Below are 25,791 nucleotides of genomic sequence, written 5' to 3'. Positions count from 1 at the left end.
TAATTGCAATGAAGGAACAAAGGAGCATTGAGAAGGGGACTTCCTCTCTGGTCTATGACCATCAGAGCACCAAGCAGAGCAAGAAGACGACTCCCAGAGTCACCCAGAGCAACCTGGGGTGATTGACAGGTGCGGGGTTGCAGCCGTCCCAGTCACAGGTGTCGTGGCACACCTCGGCCACCTGTCCTCTGTCGTTCCTGCCTTTCTCGCAGTCCCATCCCATGTCCGTGGGGCCACATGTTCGGACGAGGGACACCAACACGCCTGTTGAGACGAGGAGGGGTGGAAAGGAGACTTAATTAGAGAGATGTTACCTGATTATATTATTGAATTTAATCCGATGGAATGTAATTCTAGTGTAATTTTTCATTTTTTCTCCTGTAATTGTTTTTGATATATATATATATATATATATATATATATATATATATATATATATATATATATATATATCATGATTATGTATATGCTATGCATGTGCATGTATGTTAATTCACCGCATGCAACTGGATATGATACATAATAAATTATCCACATCATAAGTATAAATCTATATTAATAGATAAACTTGAATGCAAATGTGTGGCAAAAATCATCAGTATGTGTATTTGGAATGTTAACATGTCTGCGGTAATGTTTATTATACATGTGTATGTGTATTATAAATGCATGTGTTCATGTATTATCAACATGTAGTAGGTACATGTATTGTTATTATTATTATTATCCAGAAGATAAACAGTGTTCATATGGAACAAGCCCAATGGGTCCATTAACTTGAAATTTAAGCTTCCGAAGAATATGGTGTCCATTAGAAAAAAGTCATAGGGGGCAAAAGGAAATGCAGAAATAAGAGATCACTTATTCAAGGAAAGGGGAAAAAATAATTAACAGATTCATGAATAAATAGGAAAAAATGTAATTGTTAAAATACGGGAATTGTATTAGGGTGTCCATTGGAAAGAAGTTAACAGAAAATGTTAGGAAATACAGAGAGAAGATAATTTACAAACGACTCCCAAGTAATTCCTCGTCAGACTCACGGGAATCCTGTTCCGCAGGCATGTACGTCCTTATGGTCATGCAGACGCTCATGGACCTGTCGCAGGGCTCGGGTTTCGGCGGGGTCTTCACGCAGGAGTCGTCGCCTCCCAGGGCCAAGTCCGCCTCACACTGGATGCAAGAGATGCTTCGTCCTGTGGAGGAAGAGAGCGAGGGGTTTTGATTGAGACGGAAACGGTAAGTTGCTTGACTAAGGTTAATAAAGGTTAAGTATATCTTAGTTTCACCAGACCACTGAGCTGATTAACAGCTCTCCTAGGGCTGGCCCGAAGGATTAGATAGTTTTACGAGGCAGGAACTAATTGGTCACCTAGCAACGGGACCTACAGCTTATTGTGGGATCCGAAGCACACTATATCGAGAAATGAATTTCTATCCACGCTGGCCGAGCCGGGATTCGAACTTCGGACCAGCAGATTGGCAGCCGAGCGCGAAAACCACTCGTCCAGCGAGGAACTACTTGATGATGGTGAAAATGGTAAGTGGGTTATCGTGAAAGTGAAGTTCCCGAGTTAAAGCAGTGATGGCTCTTAGCTGCCATCAAATAAGTGATTCATTGCCCTTCCCATTTCTTACGAGCTTCGTCCAGAGGTAAATCGACAGAGACAGAGCGACAGAAAATATGATCGTATAACATATTGCATCGGAAGCCTCTTGAATGGAACGGGAAAGGGATAAATATTTGACACTGGAAATAAAATGCTAGTTAGAGACAGACATTAAAATGAAAATGATGAAACGTAGAAGGATTATAGTGGAAATAGCTAAATGCATCATTCACCGGTGTCATTTCAAATTAAAAGGGGGAAAAATATGTAAACAAAAGTCGTACGGTGAAAAAGTAGATTATTTTCCGGAAATGGGTCGATCGTCATCAAAGGTTCCCTCCCCAACTACCCCCTGAGTTCATTAGGAGCTATTACATATTTTTTGGCGGACAGGTGGTGTGCGGTTTTTATTTTTTTTTTTGGTGAACGAGGGGGAGTTTGGGAGTTTTAATTAGTAAGTAATGATATCAAAAGACAGTCCTGGTAGTTTTTCCTCTGAATCTCGTGAACTTGGGGTTTGGTGGTTGAGTAATGATATTTTATTGACAAAAATATTTATAAAAAAGTAGATGATTGCTGTACCGATAAATGAAGGAGTCCAAATAACAAAATGTGTATTTTTAATGAGGATTCGTTTTTGGCAAGTCTTGCGTACATTTAGTTTTTTTTTTTTAATCCATTTATAATATTTTTCAAAGTGCCGTTTTGATCGATGTTTCATGAAATAACATCATTCATTATAAAAAAAAAAAAAAAATAGAACGCGACATTCTCTCTCTCTCTGGTTCTGTGTTTCTACGTTTTTGTGATTGACTGTAGTTAATGTTTCTTGTTGACTGTTCTTTGTCATCATTCTTTGCATTTTAATTTGTGGCTAATTAATTTACAATTTAATTTAGCGCTTACGTACAAGATAGTCCCTCTCCCCTTTTCCCCCAAATATGAACTGCTTCTTTTGTCTTTAGAAACCCGAGAAATGCAAGACAGCCCCAAAAATGCCCTGTCTCGTATGGAAATTGTGAAAGTGATGTCTGACCTGGCTCTTGAAAGTAGGCAGGTTCAATTATTCATGAAATACAGATGACGGCAAAGAAAATAGTTTTCTGCTGCTAAAGAGTTTTCGATGCCGCCTCTAATGACCTCTCTCTCTCTCTCTCTCTCTCCCTCGTAGTAGCCATCTTGCTTGGTGAGACGTACCCGCGTGAAGTCACAATAATCAACAGATATCACAAGTTTAACATACGACTAGAATTTGAGAAATATCTAGAAGTGTTCGTGAACTATCGGTGATAAGATTAGTGTGAAAATAGTAGGATAAAGCGTCTTCTAAGTTAGTTTATCAAGTGTAATACTATAAATCAGAACAAGATGGCAGTAAGTTCCAACTGCGGGAAAAGGTGAATTTGGCGTGTCTAGCAGATTCGCAATACGATGAGGTAGCAGGAAGGGAACTGGCATTTCTCATCTATGAAATCAGCAACAGTCCTAACCAAAAAGATACAAAAGCATTCATAGATATATTAGAAGGATATAATCCTTCAAACTGGAACAAATCTAATGAAAACATCTTGAAAATAATTGAAGAAGTTCCAAATAAAATCCAAGTGGTCAAGAGACTCATAAAGAAAATATACATAAACCAACATATTCCGACAAAGAAAATGAATAAGGTGAATCTTGTGAATATACTAATTGATGCATTAGGAAAAAGAATGCCAAAAGCATGCAAACTGTGTAAGGTTTGGTATAGCATAGTCAATCCACAAAACCTAATCAGAAAATGTGCTGCATGCAACATTCCGACCCATCCACAGTGTGCTGAGGTAATACAAGATTTGAGAAAAGATACAAGAATTTTTGTTCAACATGTCTATCATGGGATAGGACAATGTTATTAAATCAAGATTGAATGTACAAATAGTTGAGGATGAAGAAGAAGAGGAAGAGGAGAGAAGAAGAAAAAGAAGAAGAGGAAAACGGAAGAGAAGTAAACAAAAATGAAATGACAGAAAAAAATAAGGAAAACAAAGAACAAGATAAAAGTATGGATGCAGAGATACTCATTGATACTACATATGAGGCAATAAAGCAGCATACCTACGAAGAAATAAATTACGATATGACAACAGAAAAGCAAATCCCGAAGAGGCTCTACCCAGATCTATACAATGACGGGAAAGAGGAAAAAATAGACAAGAAAGACAAAATCTGCAACCTTTTGAAAAGAGGGAATTGCAGATTTGGAGAAAGATGTTACTACAAACATCCTAAGATATGTCAAAACTATGAAATATATGGTAAATGTGCATACTTAGATGGATATGGGGATGATTGCAGAGATCTGCTATCCAAAAAACCAATATGTAAAAACCTAAAAGAAGGAAAAGGATGTAGTTCGACAAAAAATGCAAATATATGCACCTGTAGCCATGAATCATAATCAAATAAATAACCAACCAAGTAATAAAATCCAAAATAAGAAAGAAACAAATAAAGAGAGAAATCAAGAATATCAGGTAAAAGAGAAAAGCAAACCACCAATGAGATATGCAGAGGTGTCAGCAAAGAATTTCAAAGCATCAGCTCCGAAATTCTACTCAAGAGATAAAAACTGTATTTATTATGCAAGAGGATATTGCAGAAACGGAGAAAATTGCAGATTCAGACACAAAATGAATAATTATGATGAAGGAAGATCAAATATATGAAAAGTTGGATTTTTAATGTCAGAATTTCTGGAAATGAAAAAAGAACAACATACCAGAACAGGAAAAGAGACATGGGAAAATCCTTATTACTATCAGTATTAAATGAAGGAGAAAACACGCAAACCATCATAGTGATGAATGCGCAGGGTTTAGTTACGAGTAACTCAAAAAGAAAAAATAGAGTACTTAGAAGAACTAACCCAAAATGAAAAGAAAATAGATATAATGAATATAAGTGAAACCTGGTATTCCCAAGAGACTGGGAATGATGATCAAATAAAAGGGTTCCAAACTTATAGATCAGATAGAAAAAATAGGAATCAAGGGGAACCGCAATATATGGGAAAGACAAAAAACAAGGAAAAATATATGAGAAATATAGTAACTCAGAATGTGAACTAATAGCGTAGAATTTGAATCTGAAAAATTGATGAACATAGTAATATATAGACCTCCTAATACTAAAGAGTTTGACTTAATAATTGAAAAATTGGATGATATATGTAGAAATCACAAGGACTGGACTATTCTCCTATCTGGTGACTTCAACTTTCCCTTCGTAGAATGGAAAGAACGAATAGGAGATTGTGTTGTACTTATACATATAAAAAAGAGAGTAATAGTAGTGCAGAAGATAAGAGGCAATTTGAAAAGCTATTAGATATGCTACTAGAATACAACATTCAACAAATAAATCACCTGCCAACAAGAAAGGAAAATACTTTAGACCTAGTATTTGTGAACGAGATGAATTATGTTAAAGAAATAATAGTTTATAATGCGAGTATTCAGACCATAATGTTCCATAGAATTAACTGTTCATTCCAAAGCAAGTGAAAATAGAGATAAGCAAGAAATGAAAAAGTGGGAAGGATATGGAAAATACAACTTCTACAGTAAAAATATAAAAATGGTCAGAAATTAATGAAGAATTAAACAAAGATTGGGATAACATTTTCGGTAAGTGCTGACATAAGGGTAAATACGGAGATATTATATAAAATATTGGAGATAATAGTGGGAAAAATATATACCGAAGAAGAAAAGTAAACATCATTCATGCATACCAAGAGACAGAAGAATCTTGTTCCAGAAAATCAGAAAGTGGAAAAAAGGTCTTGCAAAAGAAAAAAATGCATGGAAAGAAAGTTATAGAACTAAAAAGTAAGATAGAAAATGCAGAAAAAAAGATTATACAATCAAAAGAAAATGAAAAACGGGACTTGGAAGAAAAAACCCTATTAAATATCAAGCAAAAACCCCAAACTATTATACTCATATGCGAAGAAGATGAATAAAAGAAGAATAGAAATAGGCCCTCTGAGAATTGTCGGGAAGATTAACGAATGAAAAAAGGTTAAATTTTGCAACATACTGGCAGAACGATATAAGAGAGAATTCACCCTAGAATAGATAATGAAGATAATGATATAGAAGTAAGGGATGAAAAATAGTGAATATTTAGCTGACATAGATATTAATGAAGCTGATATTGTGCAGGCTATTAATGAAATTAAAAAATGGAGCTGCTGCAGGGCCTGATGGAATTCCTGCTATTTTGTTAAAGAAAGTAGTTCATTCTATCGCAAAGCCACTTGCAATATTATTAAGACAAAGTGTAGATACAGGCAAGATATATGATGAGCACAAATTAGCGTATATTACCCCTACTTTCAAAAGTGGATCAAGAACTAGAGGCAAGTAATTATAGGCCTGTGAGTCTAACATCACATATAATGAAAGTGTATGAAAGGGTAATGAAGAAAAATATTATGAAACATTTAATAAAAATAATTTGTTTAATAAAGGACAACATGGTTTCGTACCCGGAAAAAGTACACAAACCCAACTGTTAGTCCACCGTGAAAACATATTCAAAAATATGAAAAGCGGAAATGAAACAGATGTGGTTTATTTAGACTTTGCAAAAGCTTTTGATAAAGTAGACCATAATATTAGCGAAGAAAATTAGAAAAACACAATATCGTGGATAAAGTAGGAAGATGGTTAAAAGAATTTTTACACAACAGAAAACAGATAGTTATTGCAAACGGACGAGAAATCGGATGAAGCCAAGGTAATATCCGGTGTGCCGCAAGGTACGGTGTTAGCTGCAATACTGTTTGTTATTATGATTGAAGACATAGACAATAATGTTAAGGATTCGGTAGTGAGTAGTTTCGCAGATGACACAAGAATAAGTAGAGAAATTACTTGTGATGAAGATAGGAACGCTCTACAAAGAGACCTTAACAAAGTATATGATTGGGCAGAGGTAAATAGGATGGTATTTAACTCTGATAAATTTGAATCAATAAATTATGGAGACAGAGAAAGAAAGCTATATGCATATAAGGGACCTAATAATGAGACCATCACAAATAAGGAAGCAGTTAAAGACCTTGGTGTGATGATGAATAGGAACATGTTAATGCAATGTATCAAAATCCAAAAGCTCTGTTTGGCAAAATGCTTAAAGCAAAAATAAAAAAAGGGGAATGTTGTTACGGCACTTCAAAACAAGAAAAGCTGAACACATGATTATGCTTTATAAAACATATGTTCGTAGTCCACTTGAATATTGCAATATGATATGGTACCCACACTATCAAAAGGATATTGCACAAATAGAGAGTGTACAAAGGTCCTTTACAGCTAGAATAGAAGAAGTTAAGGACCTAGACTACTGGGAAAGACTACAATTCTTAAAATTATATAGTCTGGAAAGGAGAAGAGAACGCTACATGATAATTCAGGCATGGAAACAGATAGAAGGAATAGCAGAAAATATCATGGAACTAAAAATATCAGAAAGAGCAAGCAGAGGTAGATTAATAGTGCCCAAAAATATACCAGGAAAAATAAGGAAAGCACACAGGACATTAATCCACTACGCACCAGCATCGATAATGCAGCGTCTATTCAATGCGTTGCCAGCTCATCTGAGGAATATATCAGGAGTGAGCGTAGATGTGTTTAAGAATAAGCTCGACAAATATCTAAACTGCATCCCAGACCATCCAAGATTGGAAGATGCAAAATATACCGGAAGATGTACTAGCAACTCTCTGGTAGACATTAGAGGTGCCTCACACTGAGGGACCTGGGGCAACCCGAACAAGATGTAAGGTCTGTAAGGTAAGGTAAGGTCTCCCTCTCTCTCTCTCTCTCTCTCTCTCTCTCTCTCTCTCTCTCTCTCTCTTTCAGAGCTGCTGTTTCTTACTCTCTCAGTCAGAGCTGTTTTCTCTCACTCTTTCAGAGCTTCTCTATCTCTCTCTCTCTCTCTCTCACACACACACACATAGCCTTCTCTCTCTCTCTCTCTCTCTCTCTCACAAAGCCGTTCTCTCTCTCTCTCTCTCTCTCTCTCTCTCTCTCTCACACACACACACACACACACAAAGCCGTTCTCTCTCTCTCTCTCTCTCTCTACAAAGCCGTTCTCTCTCTCTCTCTCTCTCTCTCTCTCTCTCTCTCTCTCTCTCTCTCTCTCTCTCGCACAAAGCTGCTTTCTCTCTCTTTGTCTCAGAGCTGCTGTTTCTTACTCTCTGAGTCAGAGCTGTTTTCTCTCTCTCTCTCTCTCTCTCTCTCTCTCTCTCTCTCTCTCTCTCTCTCTCGCACAAAGATGCTTTCTCTCTCTCTGTCTCAGAGCTGCTGTTTCTTACTCTCTGAGTCAGAGCTGTTTTCTCTCTCTCTCTCTCTCTCTCTCTCTCTCTCTCTCTCTCTCTCTCTCTCTCTCTCTCTCTCAAAGCCGTTCACTCTCTCTCTCATTATGGAAACTTCTTTACATACAAGATATGTGACACATGGGATAAACTGCCACCAGAAGTTGTAAACAGCAACAGGGCGGGAGAGTTTAAAAGAAAGCTAGACAAAATCCTTAGGACACTGTGAATGAACAGTAGTAAATCCTGCTCCGAGAGAGAAATAAATGAACACACGATGTCTCCCCGGCTCGACTAATAAATCTTTGAGGTATCCTAATCCTTGTAACTCTCTCTCTCTCTCTCTCTCTCTCTCTCTCTCTCTCTCTCTCTCTGAGCTGTATTTTAAACCTATTAATTCAGAGAAGGAGTGGCTGTGCCCGATAATCTCGTGAGAGGCTTTTCTCGACGAAGATTAATTCGGATGGTTTGTTTTCATTGGACAGTTTTCTCAGCCTCGCGAGACCAGAGAGGGATGACGGACCTCAATCTTATCTTATAAGGCAGACAAGATTCTCGGAAGAAAAGAGGTAATGGAATTTTATCATTTAAATTGAGGGGGCGGTGGAGGGGAATGTTTTCTTTTCGGATGTTTGATCAACCTCATCGTCAGCCTTTTTCACTTTTAAAAGAAACTCCAAAGTTTGCATTTCCACATCTTTCATCTTCTACGGAGAATGTTTTTGAGCAGCGAAAGATAAGACTCATTTTCTCGAGGGGGAGAAATTGAAAGATGTTTCAGAAATCGGGATTTTAATCATATCAAAGTAGCTCAGAATTGGAGGAGGCTTATTTATATTGACCTCTCCCTTTAAAATCTATGTTCTGTGGTAGGTTTTGAACAGGTTTTCATCTTCATTTGAGCTCTGGTTTTTTTTAAAAGATTGAGGAACTTATCACTTGCATATGCATACGTAGTTGTGCCGTCAGTGCACCTCGTGCGGTGTAATGTAGGCATTACTTAAGGTTCTTTGCAGCATTCCTTCGGCCCCTATCTGCAACCCCTTTCATTCCTTTTACTGTACTCCGTTCATATTCTCTTTCATCCATCTCACTGTCCACCCTCTCCTAACAAATGCCAATATTTATAGTGCAACTGCGAGGGTTTTCCTCTGGTACACCTTTCAAACCTTTCACTTTCAATTTCCGTTTCAGTGCTGAATGGCCTTGGCTGACCCAGTGCTTGGCATTATGCCTAAGATCTATAAATCTATATGCAGTTATGTCGCCTGCATATGTAATTATATTACCTGCATACGTAGTTTTGTTGCTGCATGAGTATGAAATGAATTAGCAATTCAAAAGTGTTGGGAGGATGGGGGAGGCGAAGACCTAGAAAAGGATGGATAGATTGAGAAAGAGGTAATGGACAGGAGGGGCCTTAACATCCAGGAATCAAAGGAGTCTGTGCTGGATAGAAGTGAATGGCCCATTGTAGGGAAGCATCTGGTAAGAATGTGGCAGTGATGACTGATATTTTTTTTCGGGAGTCATCCCTTGTTATCGAAAACAGCTTAATACGCGTAAGCATACCCAAGTTTTCGTACGTGCGCGTGTGTCCTGTGCAGAGATCTGCTTACAACAATAAGGTCTAGAGCAGTGGTTTTTAAACCGGGAGGCGCGCTCCCCTAGGGGGTCGTCAGCAATTTCCATGGGAGGCGCGAGCCCTAGGGAAATTTAAGAATAAAAAATTCTCTAATAATATTCGTTATTCTCTTAAGAAGAGTGAGGAACTAATATTCAGAAGTTAATGAAAAAATGCAAAAGTATCCCCTTATAACGTTACTTTCCTATAATTATAGAGTCTGCTACTCAAGTTAGGCTCGTCGGGCTTACCATGTTTTGTAATCATTGACCTCCTTCCTATCCCTCGAAGCCCTTTCTCTTTCTCATTTTCTTTTATTTTCCTTTAAATCTGGGAGGGAATTTCACCCATAGATGCAAGGGGGGCCTGAACGAAAAGACCAACTCTTAGAGGGGGTGTGGTAATAAAAAGGTTAAGAACCACCGGTCTAGAGAATACTCTCTAGACCTTGGCTTACATTATGTATCCAATATGGGAAACAGAGGCAGAGAGCGAGAGAATTTCCGATGCTTTCTTGGGAGATACTCTGTGTCCTGTACAGAAACCTGCTTACAATAGGTATCCAATATAGGGACAGAGAGAGAGAGAGAGATTCCGATGAAATCAGCATCTCTTGTACACGGAATCCCAAACATAAAGTATCGAAGAATCGGTTCCCAGGGAGAAGAAGAATGGGGCCTTGTTGGGAAGAGAAAACTTAGGGAAAGTTTGCCATCTGGGACGAGGTGTAAGATGTGTTTGTGGTCACAGAACACTTTGGGAATACGAATGATTCTGACGTACTAGGTGGAAAGGAGAGTTTCATTTATGATCTAATGGCAGTGAAGGGCGGGAAATGTATCGACAAGCAAGGAAATTATTACGTAAATGTGCAAGAAAAATTTATACTTGAAGAAAGTGAAAACAGTGTATTGGTGATTGAGGGAACAGTATAGATAACAGACAGAAAAGTGTCACTTTATCGTTTTTAATAGCAAATATGTCTTGGAAGATGGTGGGGGTGGTGGTTGTCACTTTCTGCTTCTCATTTCATTTTATGTTTCTTCAGTCAAAAATTAAATCGAAGTTGTGCATACCAAGACCTCTTGTAGGAAAATCCCTTCATCCATATAGCTGAACACCTCTTCGGGTTGTTAAATTCTGTTTTTCTGAAAAAATGAAGTTGATTCAAAGGCAGCTTATACAATCAACGTTCGTTTCTCTACTTGGGTCAGACAATTTATATCGCTGCTCTTTTTAAGGCGTTCGTCTTGAACATTTTAGGTTGATGGTGGTTTCTCCTTTTTATAACAGAGCTTAGGAATTCACTCTTTCGCTTACTCCTTTGGCTTGTTCGAGCCTCATTATAAAACAATGCCATTCAAATCAGGCCCAAAATGTCTATTGCAAGTTTCAGAAAGGTTTGGTTGTATTTTTGTCTTTCTATTCAGGTTTGTGTTTGATACGAGGTCTGACACCCACTCTTTCCCTCCCACACTGTGAGAGGAGCAAAATTCCAAGACTCGAATTGGGGTCCTCTGGCACCAGAATCTGCAAGGATATCCACCTAACCATTGGGAGGCTCTGGAATTCTAGTATCTCTGCTATTTGTCTTCTATTATCCTCTTGCTCCTAGCTCTGCCAGCTCACAAACCCATTGCTCTTTGAATTAGTTTTGACATTTAAATCACATTTGAACTTTCCCGAGAGCTAGGCTGTTCTACAAAGACAGCAAAACTCCTACGTGGGTGTCAGGTTTAATGTCTCTGGGTATATAATTACATTATAATATTCACATTTCCTCATAATCAAAACTGGGGAAAACAAATTGTTTCGTTCTGTAATATATATATATATAATATATATATTATATATATATATATATATATATATATATATATTATGTATAGTATATATATATATATAAAATTATCCCCGTAGGGTGAAGTGCCTTCAGTGCGCTTCACTCAGTGCACTGCAAGCATTACTTGAGAATCTTTCCAGCGTCCCATCGGCCCCTAACTACAACACCTTTCATTCCTTTTACTGTACCTCAGTTCATATTCCTCTTCCATCTTACTTTCCGCCTCTCCTGGCAGTTGTTTCACGATGCAGCTATAATATTTTCCTCCTGTTACACCTTTCAAACCATTTTTGCTTTCAGTTTCCCTTTCATCGCTGAATGACCTTTAGATCCCAGCGTTTGGCTTTTCGGCCTAAATTTTAGGTAGTATTCACATATCAGATCCAAGTGAACCTACCTTCATGGAAGAACGAGCAAAGAAGAAGAACCGAAAATAAACAAGGGAGAGGAAGACGCTGCAGATAAGTTCCAGATGGCATCATGTCGATGTCTCTTGGTACGCCCACTCACATAGACACAATATCACGCCCACGCCTTCAGTATTTCACCGCCTTTGCACCAGAGGGCGTTCGCTTAGACTTCGGGGTTTAATTCTGTGGTTCTCCGAAGTACTCCGTCATTTCTGTAATGATAAGAAGTATATATTAAGATGGAGCGTAAGATGACCAACTTTTATTATTATTATTTGAAACGCGTTTAAAGAAAGTAGATCTTTAGATGGCAGTTTTTTCGGGTGGGTTACTATTTACAATTATTGTTTATAGTTCGGTTATTAAAAGCTGAATTGAACAATAACTGTCATGCACTCTTAGCGATGATAGTGTATTGATGAAAAACAATGTTGATTAAAACCGTGACACACACACACACACACACACACACACACACACACACATATATATATATATATATATATATTATATCTATATATATATATATATGTGTGTGTGTGTGTGTGTGTGTGTGTGTGTGTGTGTCACGGTTTTAATCAACATTGTTTTTCATCAATACACTATCATCGCTAAGAGTGCATGACAAGTTATTGTTCAATTCAGCTTTTAATAACTGAACTATAAACAATAATGGTAAATTATTGTGTGCGTTTATGAATAATGTACATTTATGTGAATGAGTGCCTGAAAATAAAAAAAATCATATGATTTGACTGTATGTACGTGTATATATATATATATTATATATATATATATATATATATATATATATATCAATTATATGTATATATATATATATATGTATATATATATATATATATATATATATATATATATATATATTATATATATTAATATATATATTATTAATATTATATATATCGTGTTATGCTTCAACAAGAAGGGATGGATTAGATCCTACTATCTAATGAAAGAATGTGGAATATAAATCATCCCGTCTTATCGAAACCTAACGTTGAGTAGTGTGTATATGTGCCTGAGTGTACGAGCGCGTGGGTGGGTAGTATCTTTTTTTCTATAGATGGGAAACGCAAGCTTTCTGGGATGAGGTTACAAGCCTCACGTCTTGTCTCAGGCATGTTACGTAAGAATGGGGGGAGAGGAATATTTATTACTAGATTTAATTATGGATAAGAGAAAATAGAGGCGGGTGTGATAATTGTATAGGCACTAAGGTTCTTAGTATATGGTGTACCTTAGTATACATGTTATTTCAGAAAATTCTGAAATATCCTTACCTTTCTGTGACAATAGGCATGAATTTAATATCGATTATATTTCCCAATTTTTAAGGTTGCAATCTGGAAAATATTTTGAACGTTAGTACAGAATGATGAGACATCTCTCTCTCTCTCTCTCTCTCTCTCTCTCTCTCTCTCTCTCTCTCTCTGAAAGTGGCCTTGGGGTCTTTTGGGCTGGCAAAGGCGAAGGCGGTGTTTAGATAACTCTATGCAAATGGGACTTTTTAGACATATTTTTTCTTCATGAATAATAAACAAGTTTTACCTTTTTTGACCAAAGTACCTGCTATTACTGTCTTCTTTTTGACAGTTTTTTTTCTAACGGTTTTTTTAGGTTTTTCTGTTTTAATTATAGTTTCTTTAAGGAAATTATTTTACTAATGTATAAAATAACATTAGCTCTATATTTATATATATTTACACACACACACACACACTACATATATATATATATATATATATATATATATACGTGTATATATACTGTAGTATATAATATATATATATATATATATATTATATATATGGGTACGCGTTAATCTTTTTCCGATAGCATTTCCTTTTATCTCCCTCGTTATATCATTGATGTGCGCCTTCTGTCAAAAACGACGGTAATATAAGAGAGAGTCGACACAGTAGTCCTAATCCGCATACAGGCACCAGTGGTGAGAGAGTCTCAGAGCAAGCCATAGGCTATCGTATTTACACACAGAAGCGAAAGATACAGGGATATGTAAAATTTAGCGAAAAGCGCAAAGAATGTTGTGAATAATTGTAATTGAAAGTTAAAATGGAATGACACCTTAATTGATTTAGAAGCAAGTTATATAATTAAAAAAGGATATCATTTAATGGTTATTGTGTAAATGAATATTTAATATTGTCATTTATTTAGGTAATGTTGTTTGAAATAAATATTTTTGTATTTTGAAATTATTACCATTATCAGTGAAGCGTGCTCTTCCGTTTTGGTTCATAATGGTCGATATATAGAGTGACCCGTTGGAGGGTAGCGCCGCCGTCAGTGCACCTCAAGGGGTGCACTGTCGGCATTACTATAGGTTCTTTCCCGATTCCCTTTGACCCCCAGCTGCAACCCCTTTCATTCCTTTTACTGTACCTCCATTCGTATTATCTTTCTTCCATCTTGCTATCCACCCTCTCCTAACAATTATTTCATAGTGCAACTGCAAAGTTTCCTTCCTGTTACACTTTTCAAACTGAATGACCACGTAGGTCCCAGTGTTTGGCCTTTGGCCTAAATTCTATATTACATTACATTATGAGAGAGAGAGAGAGAGAGAGAGAAAGAGAGGGAGGAAGTGCGCTATCACTTTTTATAATCCATTCGTCAAGCCTTATGCATTTTCTCTTTCTTTTATATATTTATTTCTTATCGTTCTCCTTTTCTTTTCACTTCAGTTTCAGAAAATCCTTTACACTGAATTTCTTTAAGAAATTTCCATTAGGCTGGCAGATAATGGCAAAATTTTATTAACCGATAAACGAAAATATTTGCAGGCGAAGATCTTTAAGAAAGGGTGTCTTTCAGATTACCTTGGGTTATTGTTCCCATTTATATATATAACAATGGAGAGAGAGAAAGAGTTCTTACTACAACGAGACTTTCTTCATAACATATCCTCAAAAACCAAATTTGTAAATGTTTCTCTGCCCGAAAGGAATGAAAAATATTCGCGGCATAAAACGAAAGTCACCAGGCAAGTAAATCAGAATTATTGGGACGAAAATTCACCTAAATGATTTTACCAGAAAAACAAAGATGGATAGAATTGGCAATAAACTCTGGTAAGCCTCTGTGAGAACACTCCGGATATTGAATCCTATCCGCAATGCTTTCAGGGAAATCAGATTAGCACCTCGAGTAGTGTCTGACAACTGTGTCCGCCCACGGTCTCGAAAGCTAGACCGAACATCCCGTCCGTTCACGGTCTAGAAAACTAGACCGTACCGCCGTCCAGGGTCTTGAAAGCTAGACCGAGCGTCCATCTACGGTTTCGAAAGCTAGACCATGTATCCCGACCGTTCACGGTCTAGAAAACTAGACCGTACGTCCGTCCAGACCCTGGAACAACGAATGAATTGTATAGAACCTTGCCACTTGTTTGACGCTTTTAAAAGATCTGTTGTCAAATTGAGCGATTTCTGGAAAAGGGAAAACTGTCCTTGCTTGGCAAGCAGCCTTAGAGTTCGCGGTAAGACCAATCTGAACACTACAACCGCGCCCCTGTGGTTCGGTAACTACCAGTTTACGCGCAAATTGGGCGTCGTGTTAAATACTATCACCTCGAAGACAGTAAATAACACAAGCATAAGCAAAAGACATAAACATAAATAAAAATCGTAAATTCATAAACAAACATAAAGGATATCGACAAAAATATCAACAAAAGGCCGTAATTCTTCCGGTCAGCGACAGACAGGAACCAGCCGCTGTCATAGTCTTGAGTTTTATCTAGCCCTCATTGTGAAGGGCTCTTTTGCAAGTAGATTGAAATATTCTTTCTTGATTTGAGATCCTTGCACAACCCTCTCTCATCTTGACAGTCTTTCTCTTCGGTAGGCTCAAACGTTCTCCTTTAGGATGGGTCTCCCCTTATACGCGAATTTTAATTTATTTATTCATTTTCTAATGTGTTCCAAGTGTTACTTCAAACATGTCACGCAATTTTCACTGCCTTATGAGTAACATTAATTAGATGATAATATTCTTTCAAACATTATTTTTAAGAGAATTGGTACTGTGCAACTTGCTACCGGTTGTTATGACATCAGATCATTCGCAGGCAATCAGATTTCTTGTTTGTTATTGATGACACTCGCATAGTACTTATATTATTTGAGCAAGAAATGAAGAAACAATGAAAGTAGCAACATTTACAGGAGCCCATTATCATTGTTTGTTGTTGCAGAGCCCAATAACTGCCCCAGCAGCAATGAAACTACATTCTCGGTACTATACCAGAAAGCAGTCGTCTCACTGAAGTTGCCCGCGCTGACTTTATTCAAGGTCCTTATACTTAATCAACCTTGATTTCATTGTTGTTGTGAGTTTGGCAATGAGATGTGTTATCTTCGCTGTTGTGATATGAGCATTCGTGAGAATGAGACATCACGTGATGAGTCAGTTGTCAAAGACTGGAAGGATTACAATCATGGGACAACATTTTTGAACAAGTGTGTATACAAAGAGGTGGCGCCGTAATATCTCCCAACGTGTTTAGATGAAATTACTGTTTCGTTTGACAGTTTTGATATTATTTTTAGTATTACTAGTACTATGTGAAAATGTGTTTGTTTCATTGATAGGCTTGAATTTCTCATAGTTATTATTTGATATACTAGTACAATATTACAACGCTATTGGATCGAGAAGTATGCCAACTAAATGGTATGGACGATCTCTGAAGAAATAATTCATGGTATTTTACGACATATTTTTAAAAATAAAATACAGAAACATAGTAGTAACACAAGTTAAAAGCAATAAAAAGAGACCTTGTCATTAATGATGTTTATCTAATGATAATTGTTATTTTCTTCCAGATATCATCTCGCCTTTCAAGATGGCGGTTCCCCGTCACGCCTCTTCTACCCAGAAGCCAATTTCCCGTTCAGAGAAGTAAGTCTAATAAGAAAGTAATATCTTAGTAGATTTTATTTGTATAAAAATTCTTACCCACCACGCCACCATTGTTAACTGAGATTACCAGTGATAAGAACTGCATTGCCAGCGGGTTTTGGGATGACCGGCTGCTAATGGAATGATTAGCGGTCAGTGGGATTACCGATGATTGCTTTGATGACTTCTGTTTGTTGAGATTACTTGCGATTTCTAGGATAATCAACGATTACTGAGTGCATTGACGGCAATTAGAATTTTTACTGTGGTTTTTTTTTTTCATCGTGCTTCTTATTTTAATAGGTCTTCGTATCATTAGGTCTTATTGGCCATTGTTACAGTAAATATATGAAATCCAGGGATTTCACGAAATCCCTAGGGAACATATGAAATGACCAATTCGCTTAGGAACATTTGATCTCCGAGGGATAGTACTAAAGGGTGATTTACGCTGTTTCACCTTGTTTAGTACTAGGCCCTGCGGGTCAACTGTGCTACGCCATGTTTAGTACTAGCCTCTGAGGGGATGAAATGCACTTTAAAGACACGAGATCCCCCAGAGGCTATAGTACATTCGCATCAGCCGTGCATTTGATGTCTAGGCCAGTCCCTTACGACGCTCCTGATTGGCTGTTGATAAACCAGTCACAGGGCTGGATGAAAACTCTCAGTCTTTCGAGAGAGTTCACATGGGTAGGATCTATGCGCCACTTCTCCTGAGGGATACTTTTTAAAGACGTATCCCTTAGGGGATGGGGAGCATACATCCTGCCTATGTGAACTCTCGCGAGAGAGTTTCCAGCCCTATGACTGGCGTATCAACAGCCAATCAGCAGCGTCGTAAGAAACTGGCCTAGACATCAAATGCACGGTTGATGTGAATCTACTATGGTACTAAACACAGCGAAACAGTGTAGATGAATCACTGTTTTACAGTGTCTAGTACTAGCCCTCGGAAATCATATGTTCCCAAAGGAATTGGTCATTTTACATAATCCAGAGGGATCTCATTAAATCCCTGGATTTCACATATTTACAGTAACATGTATAACAGCATATTGATATCAGTATACCCCTTTATTTTAAAAGAACCTGAAATAAAAGCAATGTTCTTCAGTATTAATTTTTGAGTGGTCTTATTAGTCAGATGTTAGCTGGTATTACTGGCAATTATTCTTCATCATCATAACTTCTGAAAATGCGCGAAATGTTCTACATAATCTGCCCGGACACCTTTCTTGGGATTAAAATCACAGCCGCTGTAGGAAAGCGGCTTCGTAAGGGGGAAGTGCTATCAGTGCACCTCATGCGGTGCATTGTAGGCATACTTCAGGTTTTTGCAGCGTGCCTTCGGTCCCTAGCTGCAACCCCTTTCGTTCCTTGTACTCTACCTCCATCTTGCTTTCCACCCTCTCCTAACAATTGATTCTTAGTGCAACTGCGAGGTTTTCTTCCTGTTACAACTTTTAAACCTGTTACTGCCAATTTCTGTTTCAGCGCTGAATGACTCCTTTGGCCTGAATTCTATATTCAATTCAATTCAATGTAAGCGGTCATTGTCTGTCTATACAAAAACTTCATTGTTACCTGCACTTTGATATCACGCTGTTATGAAGTGGAATATATACAAGTGTAACATGGATAACATAACATTTACAAAAATCAAGTAGAAAATGTTCTAGATATAAAGCAATTATTGTTTGTGATTAGTTCCATTTACTACGTGGTTTTTGTAATTGTGTTTTCTGTTATCATTCACAAGTTATATCTTACCAATTTTATTCCTTATTGCAATCGTATATCCTCCGTGTCATGACAGCGTGATTTCAAAATACATCTTATAGTTTGTAGAATATTACGTTGAAAATAATGCACAACATTCGAAAAGGATAATCAAGTTCATTCGAAATAATAGGATAATGTGATACAGTTCTGCGCCGATTTATATACTTTTTCCCCCTTTTTGTCGCACAAATGCGCGTTCTTTTTAACCAGACTCCGTAGGGGAGTATTACTTCTTCATGTTCTTTGAAGAGTCCCTTCGGGCTCTAGCTGCATCCCCTTTCATTCCTTTTTACTGTACCTCCAACCATATTCTTTCATCCATCTTACTTTTCACCCTCTTACAATTGTTTCACAGTGCAGCTGCGAGGTTTTCCTCCTGTTACACCTTTCAAACCTTTTTATTCTCAGTTCTCATTTCAGCACTGAATGACTTCATAGGTCCCAGCGCTTGGCCTTTGGCCTAAATTCTATATTCCTTCCATATTTTTAAGTAAATTCCTGACCGCGCGTTCATTTGGTACACGTTCAGAATCTGGTTTGAAGCTAACGGATTGGCGTTCGTCCAGAAAGAAAAGCACCCTTTCATTTAAGCCTTTTTAGTTATACGAAATCACAAAATATTTGCTTTCCCTTCATGGCTCAATAAACACTGCCCAGTTGGACTGGCTGTCTATTTTTAAATCAATTTTTGGGAGTCGCTTTACGGAAAGGAATCGCTAACAAAAATAAATACAAAGGGTATTTTTTCCGATCGAGTTTGAAACGGCTTTTATTTTCTGTCGTCTTCCACATATGTACACACACATACACACACACACACACACATACATACATATATATATATATATATATATATATATATATATATATATATATATATTATATATAAATATATATAAAGAATCGGAGTTGTTTTATCGATTTGTAGCTCTAAATAAAGAACTGTCGTGACCAGAAGACAGGCATTTGGTGTCCAAACCGAAAGTTAAAGTAAAGTTCGTTTTTCTGACACTTTTATTACACCTTTTTCCTGATTCCGTTGGTCAATTACCTTCGATAGACACCCTTCTAAATCTTCGTTCGTCACTTTATAGCCTTTGTCCTCAATTCCTTGACCATCAAGCAGTAATTCCTCTTTCATTCCCTACATAATTCTTCCACCGTATTTTCTGCTCTTTATAGACGAAGACAGAGTTTAACTTTTCCCTTTTTTACCTTCTTGGCTTAGAGGATTTTTTTGACTCGTAACCCTGGTTTAATTACTTTTATTAATTATTTAGATATCTTATTTATCTCTGATTATTTATTCATGAGTTACTTATTTATCCCCCTTATGGGTTCAATTCACCTTGAAAATCTGGTCAGCAACTTACATCAACCCTCTGGCTTTGCCCTTCCATATGTACCCCTCTCCACCCGCCCCTTTCCTCCTCCCCCTTCTTAACCAATCCCTCCCTCCTCCCTAATCTGAACCACTCTCACCCCGCCCCATCTCGCCATCTGGTCGTCTGCCTTCATATCGAAGTCAAAGCCTTGTTTCTCAGCCAAGGTATTCCTTATTAGACCTACGTCCTCAGCCTTCTCCAAGTGTCACGTGATATCCCTTGTATTCATTCGTCACTCCTTGCAATATTTACTCTTGACATGATCCTGACTTGAAGAAATGGCTACATTGTCATTCAGATGCTTGCCAATACTGCATCACGAAAGTTACAACGAACCCAGAGCAACGTTCTTAGAATGCAGGATGTAGGATTCCCAAGCATTTAAATGACAATGAAGCCACTTGCCCAAGTCGGGTGGACAGCTGTTCTCTTCTTGAGTCTTGTTGCCGAAGATATCTTGGGGATGTTCAGGATACATTTAGACGTTTTCTTTCTTTTTTTATATATTGATGTTTTTATGTATATATGTAAGTGTTTACATAATAAAAATATGGAATGTTAGTCCATATATATAAAAGTCTAAAACTAAAGAGGTCAACCAGATTGCTTGCAGGAATGTGATCAGACTAGAGACGCTAAAGATGACGTATACAACAAAGTAGGCCAAGATAACATGCCGTCACCTGTAGTCATTCAATTGTTTATAAACATTAGTCCAAGCTCCCTGCTTGAGACAACTACCCCGACCTATAATTCAAACGGCCTACGTGATCTGTAGCGTGTCTCATTTTGTTTCGGAATGAAACAATTTCATTGGTTTGTTTTTTATTATGTTCGAACTACTGTCTGTTCCTTCATAACTTGTAACAGAGATGGTAGACGAGCAGAACAGAGTTAGCTATCGTCATTAGAAGACCTGTACCTCTTTACCTAAGCTTTATCATGTAGAGGAATAGGATTAGCCATCATCATTGGCAGAAGCGATCAAGCTATCGTTATTAGAAGACTTGTACAATCATATCTGATCTTCAGCATGTAAAACTTCAGAAGAATACATATAGTTTAATATTTAGTGTTTTCTACAAGAACCTCCTCACCATGAGTTTAACACATCGTCGTAATAACCAACAAGATAATACCGACTTCGTAAATGATCTACAAACCCCCAGACACTCCATTGAAGATGGAAGTGCAATACCAACCGACTTAGCGTAAGATTATCGCTAGTCTAACATTACCTCATAGGGCGCCTTATCATACAAGGCACAAGCCCTAATATTGGTGGCAGCGGTGGGATACGAACCCACGCCCCCGAAGAGACTCTACCAGAAGAACTCTACAATGTCCTACGAAGAAAAACCAGAATAATAAATCATGTATCATAAGAAGTCAACGACGACGGAAGCAGCAGATTCTTCAAGCAACCTAGTATCATCGTTAGTGAGCGACTTCAGAAAACAATAAGAACTCTTCAACGACGACGAAAGCAACAGATTCTTCAACCAACTTAGTATCATCGTTTAGTGAATAACTTCAAGAAACAAAACCGACGTGTCTTTTTCCTACGGCAACGCCAAGCTTCGTCTCTCATTAGAATCATTCAAGAAAACATCGTTAGTGAGCGTTTCCTGGCACTTCAAGAAACAACGAACGCGTCTGCAGCATCGGATCTTTCAAGGGCTCGAATCATCTCGAAACAACGCGCACAGGGGAAACTGAAGCCAAACCAGGTCATCCCGCTAAATAGAGAAGGAGGACCAAGGCCGTGTGTCGTTATCGGAACACCGTGACTTCCCACAAAAGCAAGCTAAGTACAATTTTTATTCATTGGAGTAACTTTGAGTGTTTCCTTTGCAGGTCGAATTTCGTTATTCCTGTGGCTGAAGTTACGAGACATTCTTAATCTTACTTTTTTACAGAAATTATCAACATCATTGAGATTTCGCTACTGCGAGTTTTTATCTTTGAGTGTCTGTTTCCAGAAGTTCTACTGAAATATCATAATCATATACTATGTTAATTTTATCATTTTTTTTGGGTGATTATTAATCCCTTACGTAACAAATCATATTAAACAGTGAATATGCGTTTACGCAGTGGACGTCTGTATTTATACAGATGCATGGATAGGGTCGTTAAGCACCGTAGTGATTAGAAAAACACACAAAAAAACAAGTGGAACACCCGTACAAATCTATATAAATTAGAGGTAACACTATTTCGGGTCATGACAATAAATGCTCCTTTGCAAGTCCCGATCGCAGTTTTAGCCTTGAGTTTTTTGAGTTATATAAAATATCGAACCTCAATGACTCAACTTAACTTTAAAAATATGTCTGGATTGCAAGGAATAACATGTCTGTAAAAAACTTTCATCAGGCTAAATGCGCTGACCAGGATCCCTCACTATTTCAAATTTTTAGCAAAGAATGAAGTACAAACAGTTAATATTGAATGCAGTAGTGATAACTTGTCTTATTAGTAATCGCTCAGTTCCTAATAGTTCGTCATTCATTGCTTTATACGTAACCAGCAACATAATGCTAAAAACACACAATAACGTTGCCGATGGTAATAAAGAGAAGGATCTTAATTATTACAAAAAAAAAAAAATAGAACAGTAGCCCGTTCAGAATCAAACAAGCAAACTCGGTGACTGTGTCACCTAGTCAAGCGGTCAAGGTCAGTCAAAAAACTGCCGAAGTGTTCAAAGCATAGCAAATTCCATACAATAAGCGACTCTAGCAGAGTGGGGAAAAGCGATGTGGTTCATAATACCGATATCTTTTTGAATTAAAAAGGATTTTTCCTATGAAACACACGACCGTATAAAGTAATCAGAGCAGGTTTTTCGTTTTTTTTTTTTAATACGTAAGTTTATTATAAGTAGTGGTGGATAAAGCCCGACTGTACGCGCCGTAAAAATTAGAATATCTTGTTTTATTTCTTTAGTACACGTAATATCCTGTATTTACGGACTCACCGTCTGTTGTTCGAACTTCCCTAATGAGAAGTCCGGATAAGCGAGCGCTTACAGATACCTCTATAGTTATAAAACACATTGATCTGTATCTAGTGTAATTGTAAGATTCATCTAGGGGTATACAAAAATATTATCTTACACCCAGCAAAATAAGGCGTGTTTATCAAAGGGAAATCCTATAAACCTTCAAACATATTAAAATCCGTTTGAACAAAAATGAGACAGTTAATCAAATAATAACTTATATAAAGGAACTATACATTTGTCTCATAAATCGTAACATTGTTCAAATGACCCAACAGAATTCTCCCACAACCGCAGTCGCACTTTGCACGCAAAATCTAGAGAAGCATGCACCCTCAATGTCTTAGTGCGTGTAAAAAGACTTTGCTGCGGGAAATGAAATTTTAATCCTTCCCGACACTCTGAAATATAACGATTTCCGCGAACAAAGCCCTAGACACGGTTGACTCGCTGCAAACAAGTTAATATAGTAATCCACAAAAACCTATACATATAAATATCGCATTTCTTTTATTGTTGCTAACTTAATCCCGCCCAACCAGTCGTGGATGAATCTCTCTGATAATCTATCTAAAGTAATATCAGTAAAGTCATTCAAGCAGAGGTGATTCAGCAGAATTTTTTTTTATCTTTTACCTGAATACCAGGAAGTTTCTCCACTAGCGAGTGATCTCTGGGAAAAACGGATGTAATTTAACACAAAATACGGTCTAAGGACAAACATAAAGCTATATACGTACCTTCGTATAGACTCTCACTGCAATTTCAAAATAGAGATAAATGGCGAAGTTGAAATATGTTAGTAATAGGAGCCATTAGGAAATCAAATAGCCCCATATAATTTTCCCTCAAAAGTCATGCCATAAAAGATCGGACTTGGCGTATCTGCGTAGATTTCTGTCGCTTAAACAAGGAAACAACTCCCGATAGTTTCCAGTGCCATGTAGCGACGACATCTTATCTCTGTTAGGTTAGAATAAATTTTTCACCAGCTTGGACTTACTTAAAAGCTTTTACCAGATACCATTACCTAAGTGATTGTACCTCATACTCCGTTTTCAGCACACTCAGGGGACATTATCAATTTTTTACGTATGCCTCCGGCTTACGTTGCGCCCCAATTACAATATAGTGTTTGGAGACTTTTAGGGGATAACCTACATGCCTATAGGATGATCTTGTAATCCTTTCTAATACCTTAGAAGTACATTCACATAAACTAGAGCTAGTGCTACAGAGACAAAGACAAATAATCTCAGAGTAAAATATCTAAATGTGAGTTTTTAAAAACCGAACATGTTTATCTAGGTTTTATGTGTCTAGTCAAGGTCTTAAAAGTAGTCCATGGTAAGGTGTCGGCTATTCATAACTTTCGGTACTTATTAACGTAAAAGGGGGATACAGCACTTTTGCGCTGTAGTGGGTATTACAATCGTATGTAAATATTTAAACTCTTCAATCATGACAGCTTCCTTTAACAGATCTTACGAAGAAGAGGGTAGATTTATTATGGTCTGAAAAGCATCAACAGGCGTTCGATATCTTAAAAGCGGAAAATGCAGCTCACCTAACTTAAAAATCCCTGATTTAAATAAAGAATTTTTTTTTTATTGCAACAGACGCCTCAGACCAAGGGGTAAGAGGGTATTACTTCAGTAATATGATAAACAGTTCTTCCCTATAGCTTTTTATTCACGTAAACTAAAGCCCTCTGAAAGTAAATATGCAGTAATAGGCAAGGAAGGGCTAGGTATCTTTAACACTAGTACATTTAAGTTCATAATCTATGGCTATCCTGAATAAAGTCCTTACTGACATGAGTCCTTTACCGAGTTTTTCAAAGGCTTTAATCACAGTCAAAAGGAACTCGGTGACAAATGATCATTCAGGTTATTGGAGCCAAGATAAGATATCTACCTGGGAAAGCAAATATCATAGCTGACGCATTATCCCGCAATCCCGCACCATACAGCAAAGAACCATTAATTGGACTAAAAGATATAGAACATCCGTGCCTATTGTTAAAACCGTATCTAAACAAGAAAATTCCTTAACCCAAGAGATCGCGAGCATTGAATATCTGGGTCGGAGCGCAGAACTGTTACAAACTGAACAAAGCAAGTGTCAACAGCGATAAGCAAAACAATAAACACCAAACAAATAAACACTTCGAAACGGAAACAGGGTCAGTGGCTAGGCAAAAACAATAACACTTCGAGCAGAAACCCTAAAAGCAAAAGTATATTTATAGTATGTGTATCAGAATAATGTAATCAAATGTAATGTTCTATGTAGGTCTGTGACGAGGAAAAACCCGAAGAAACACAGCAGAGGACTAACGACCAGGTAGGTAGTAATGAATCTCTCTCATACCAATCGTCATAAACTGGTTGCATTCCGTCATCCAGGGTTCCCTCCTATGTCACAGAAAGCCAAATCACTGTTTTACTGGCCTACAATGCTTACAGATATAAAAAGCACATAACTGATTGTAACACGTGTCATGAAAACAAGGGACACACTAGACACCTGTCAGTTAAGGGCCTATCCTGTGCCAAACAATCAATCCTTGAAAGAATATACGTAGAATATTAACAGAATTACGAGTCTGACAGAGGGAATAAACACTTCTTAGTGTTAATAGTTCCTTGACACGTTATATAGAATTAATAGCACTAAAAAACAAACACCGCAATTGAGTGTGTTAGGAATATTATGAGTGCTAAATCAGTAAATATGGAATTCAACACATAATAATCTGTGACTCGGGTGGTGTAAATCAATAATAATCTCCTTAACACGTTTGT

The 25,791-nt window shown here is 37.4% G+C and overlaps 1 long non-coding RNA gene across 2 annotated transcripts in view; it reads right to left on the bottom strand.

Moving 5' to 3' along the window:
- Positions 1–11,985: 11,985 nt before the first annotated feature.
- The window catches only part of LOC135205523 (uncharacterized), a 236,147-nt gene continuing 222,341 nt past the window's right edge, over positions 11,986–25,791 (bottom strand). For both annotated transcript variants that reach the window (XR_010312550.1, XR_010312549.1), the window contains exon 3: positions 11,986–12,072. This is a non-coding gene — a long non-coding RNA (uncharacterized LOC135205523). The remainder of the gene's footprint in view (positions 12,073–25,791) is intronic.

Source organism: Macrobrachium nipponense, chromosome 24 (genome assembly GCF_015104395.2).
Source record: "Macrobrachium nipponense isolate FS-2020 chromosome 24, ASM1510439v2, whole genome shotgun sequence".
In the NCBI taxonomy this organism is placed as follows: Eukaryota; Metazoa; Arthropoda; class Malacostraca; order Decapoda; family Palaemonidae; genus Macrobrachium; species Macrobrachium nipponense.
Note: the sequence above shows the minus strand (reverse complement) of the source record. Positions and strands in the feature narration are given on the sequence as shown.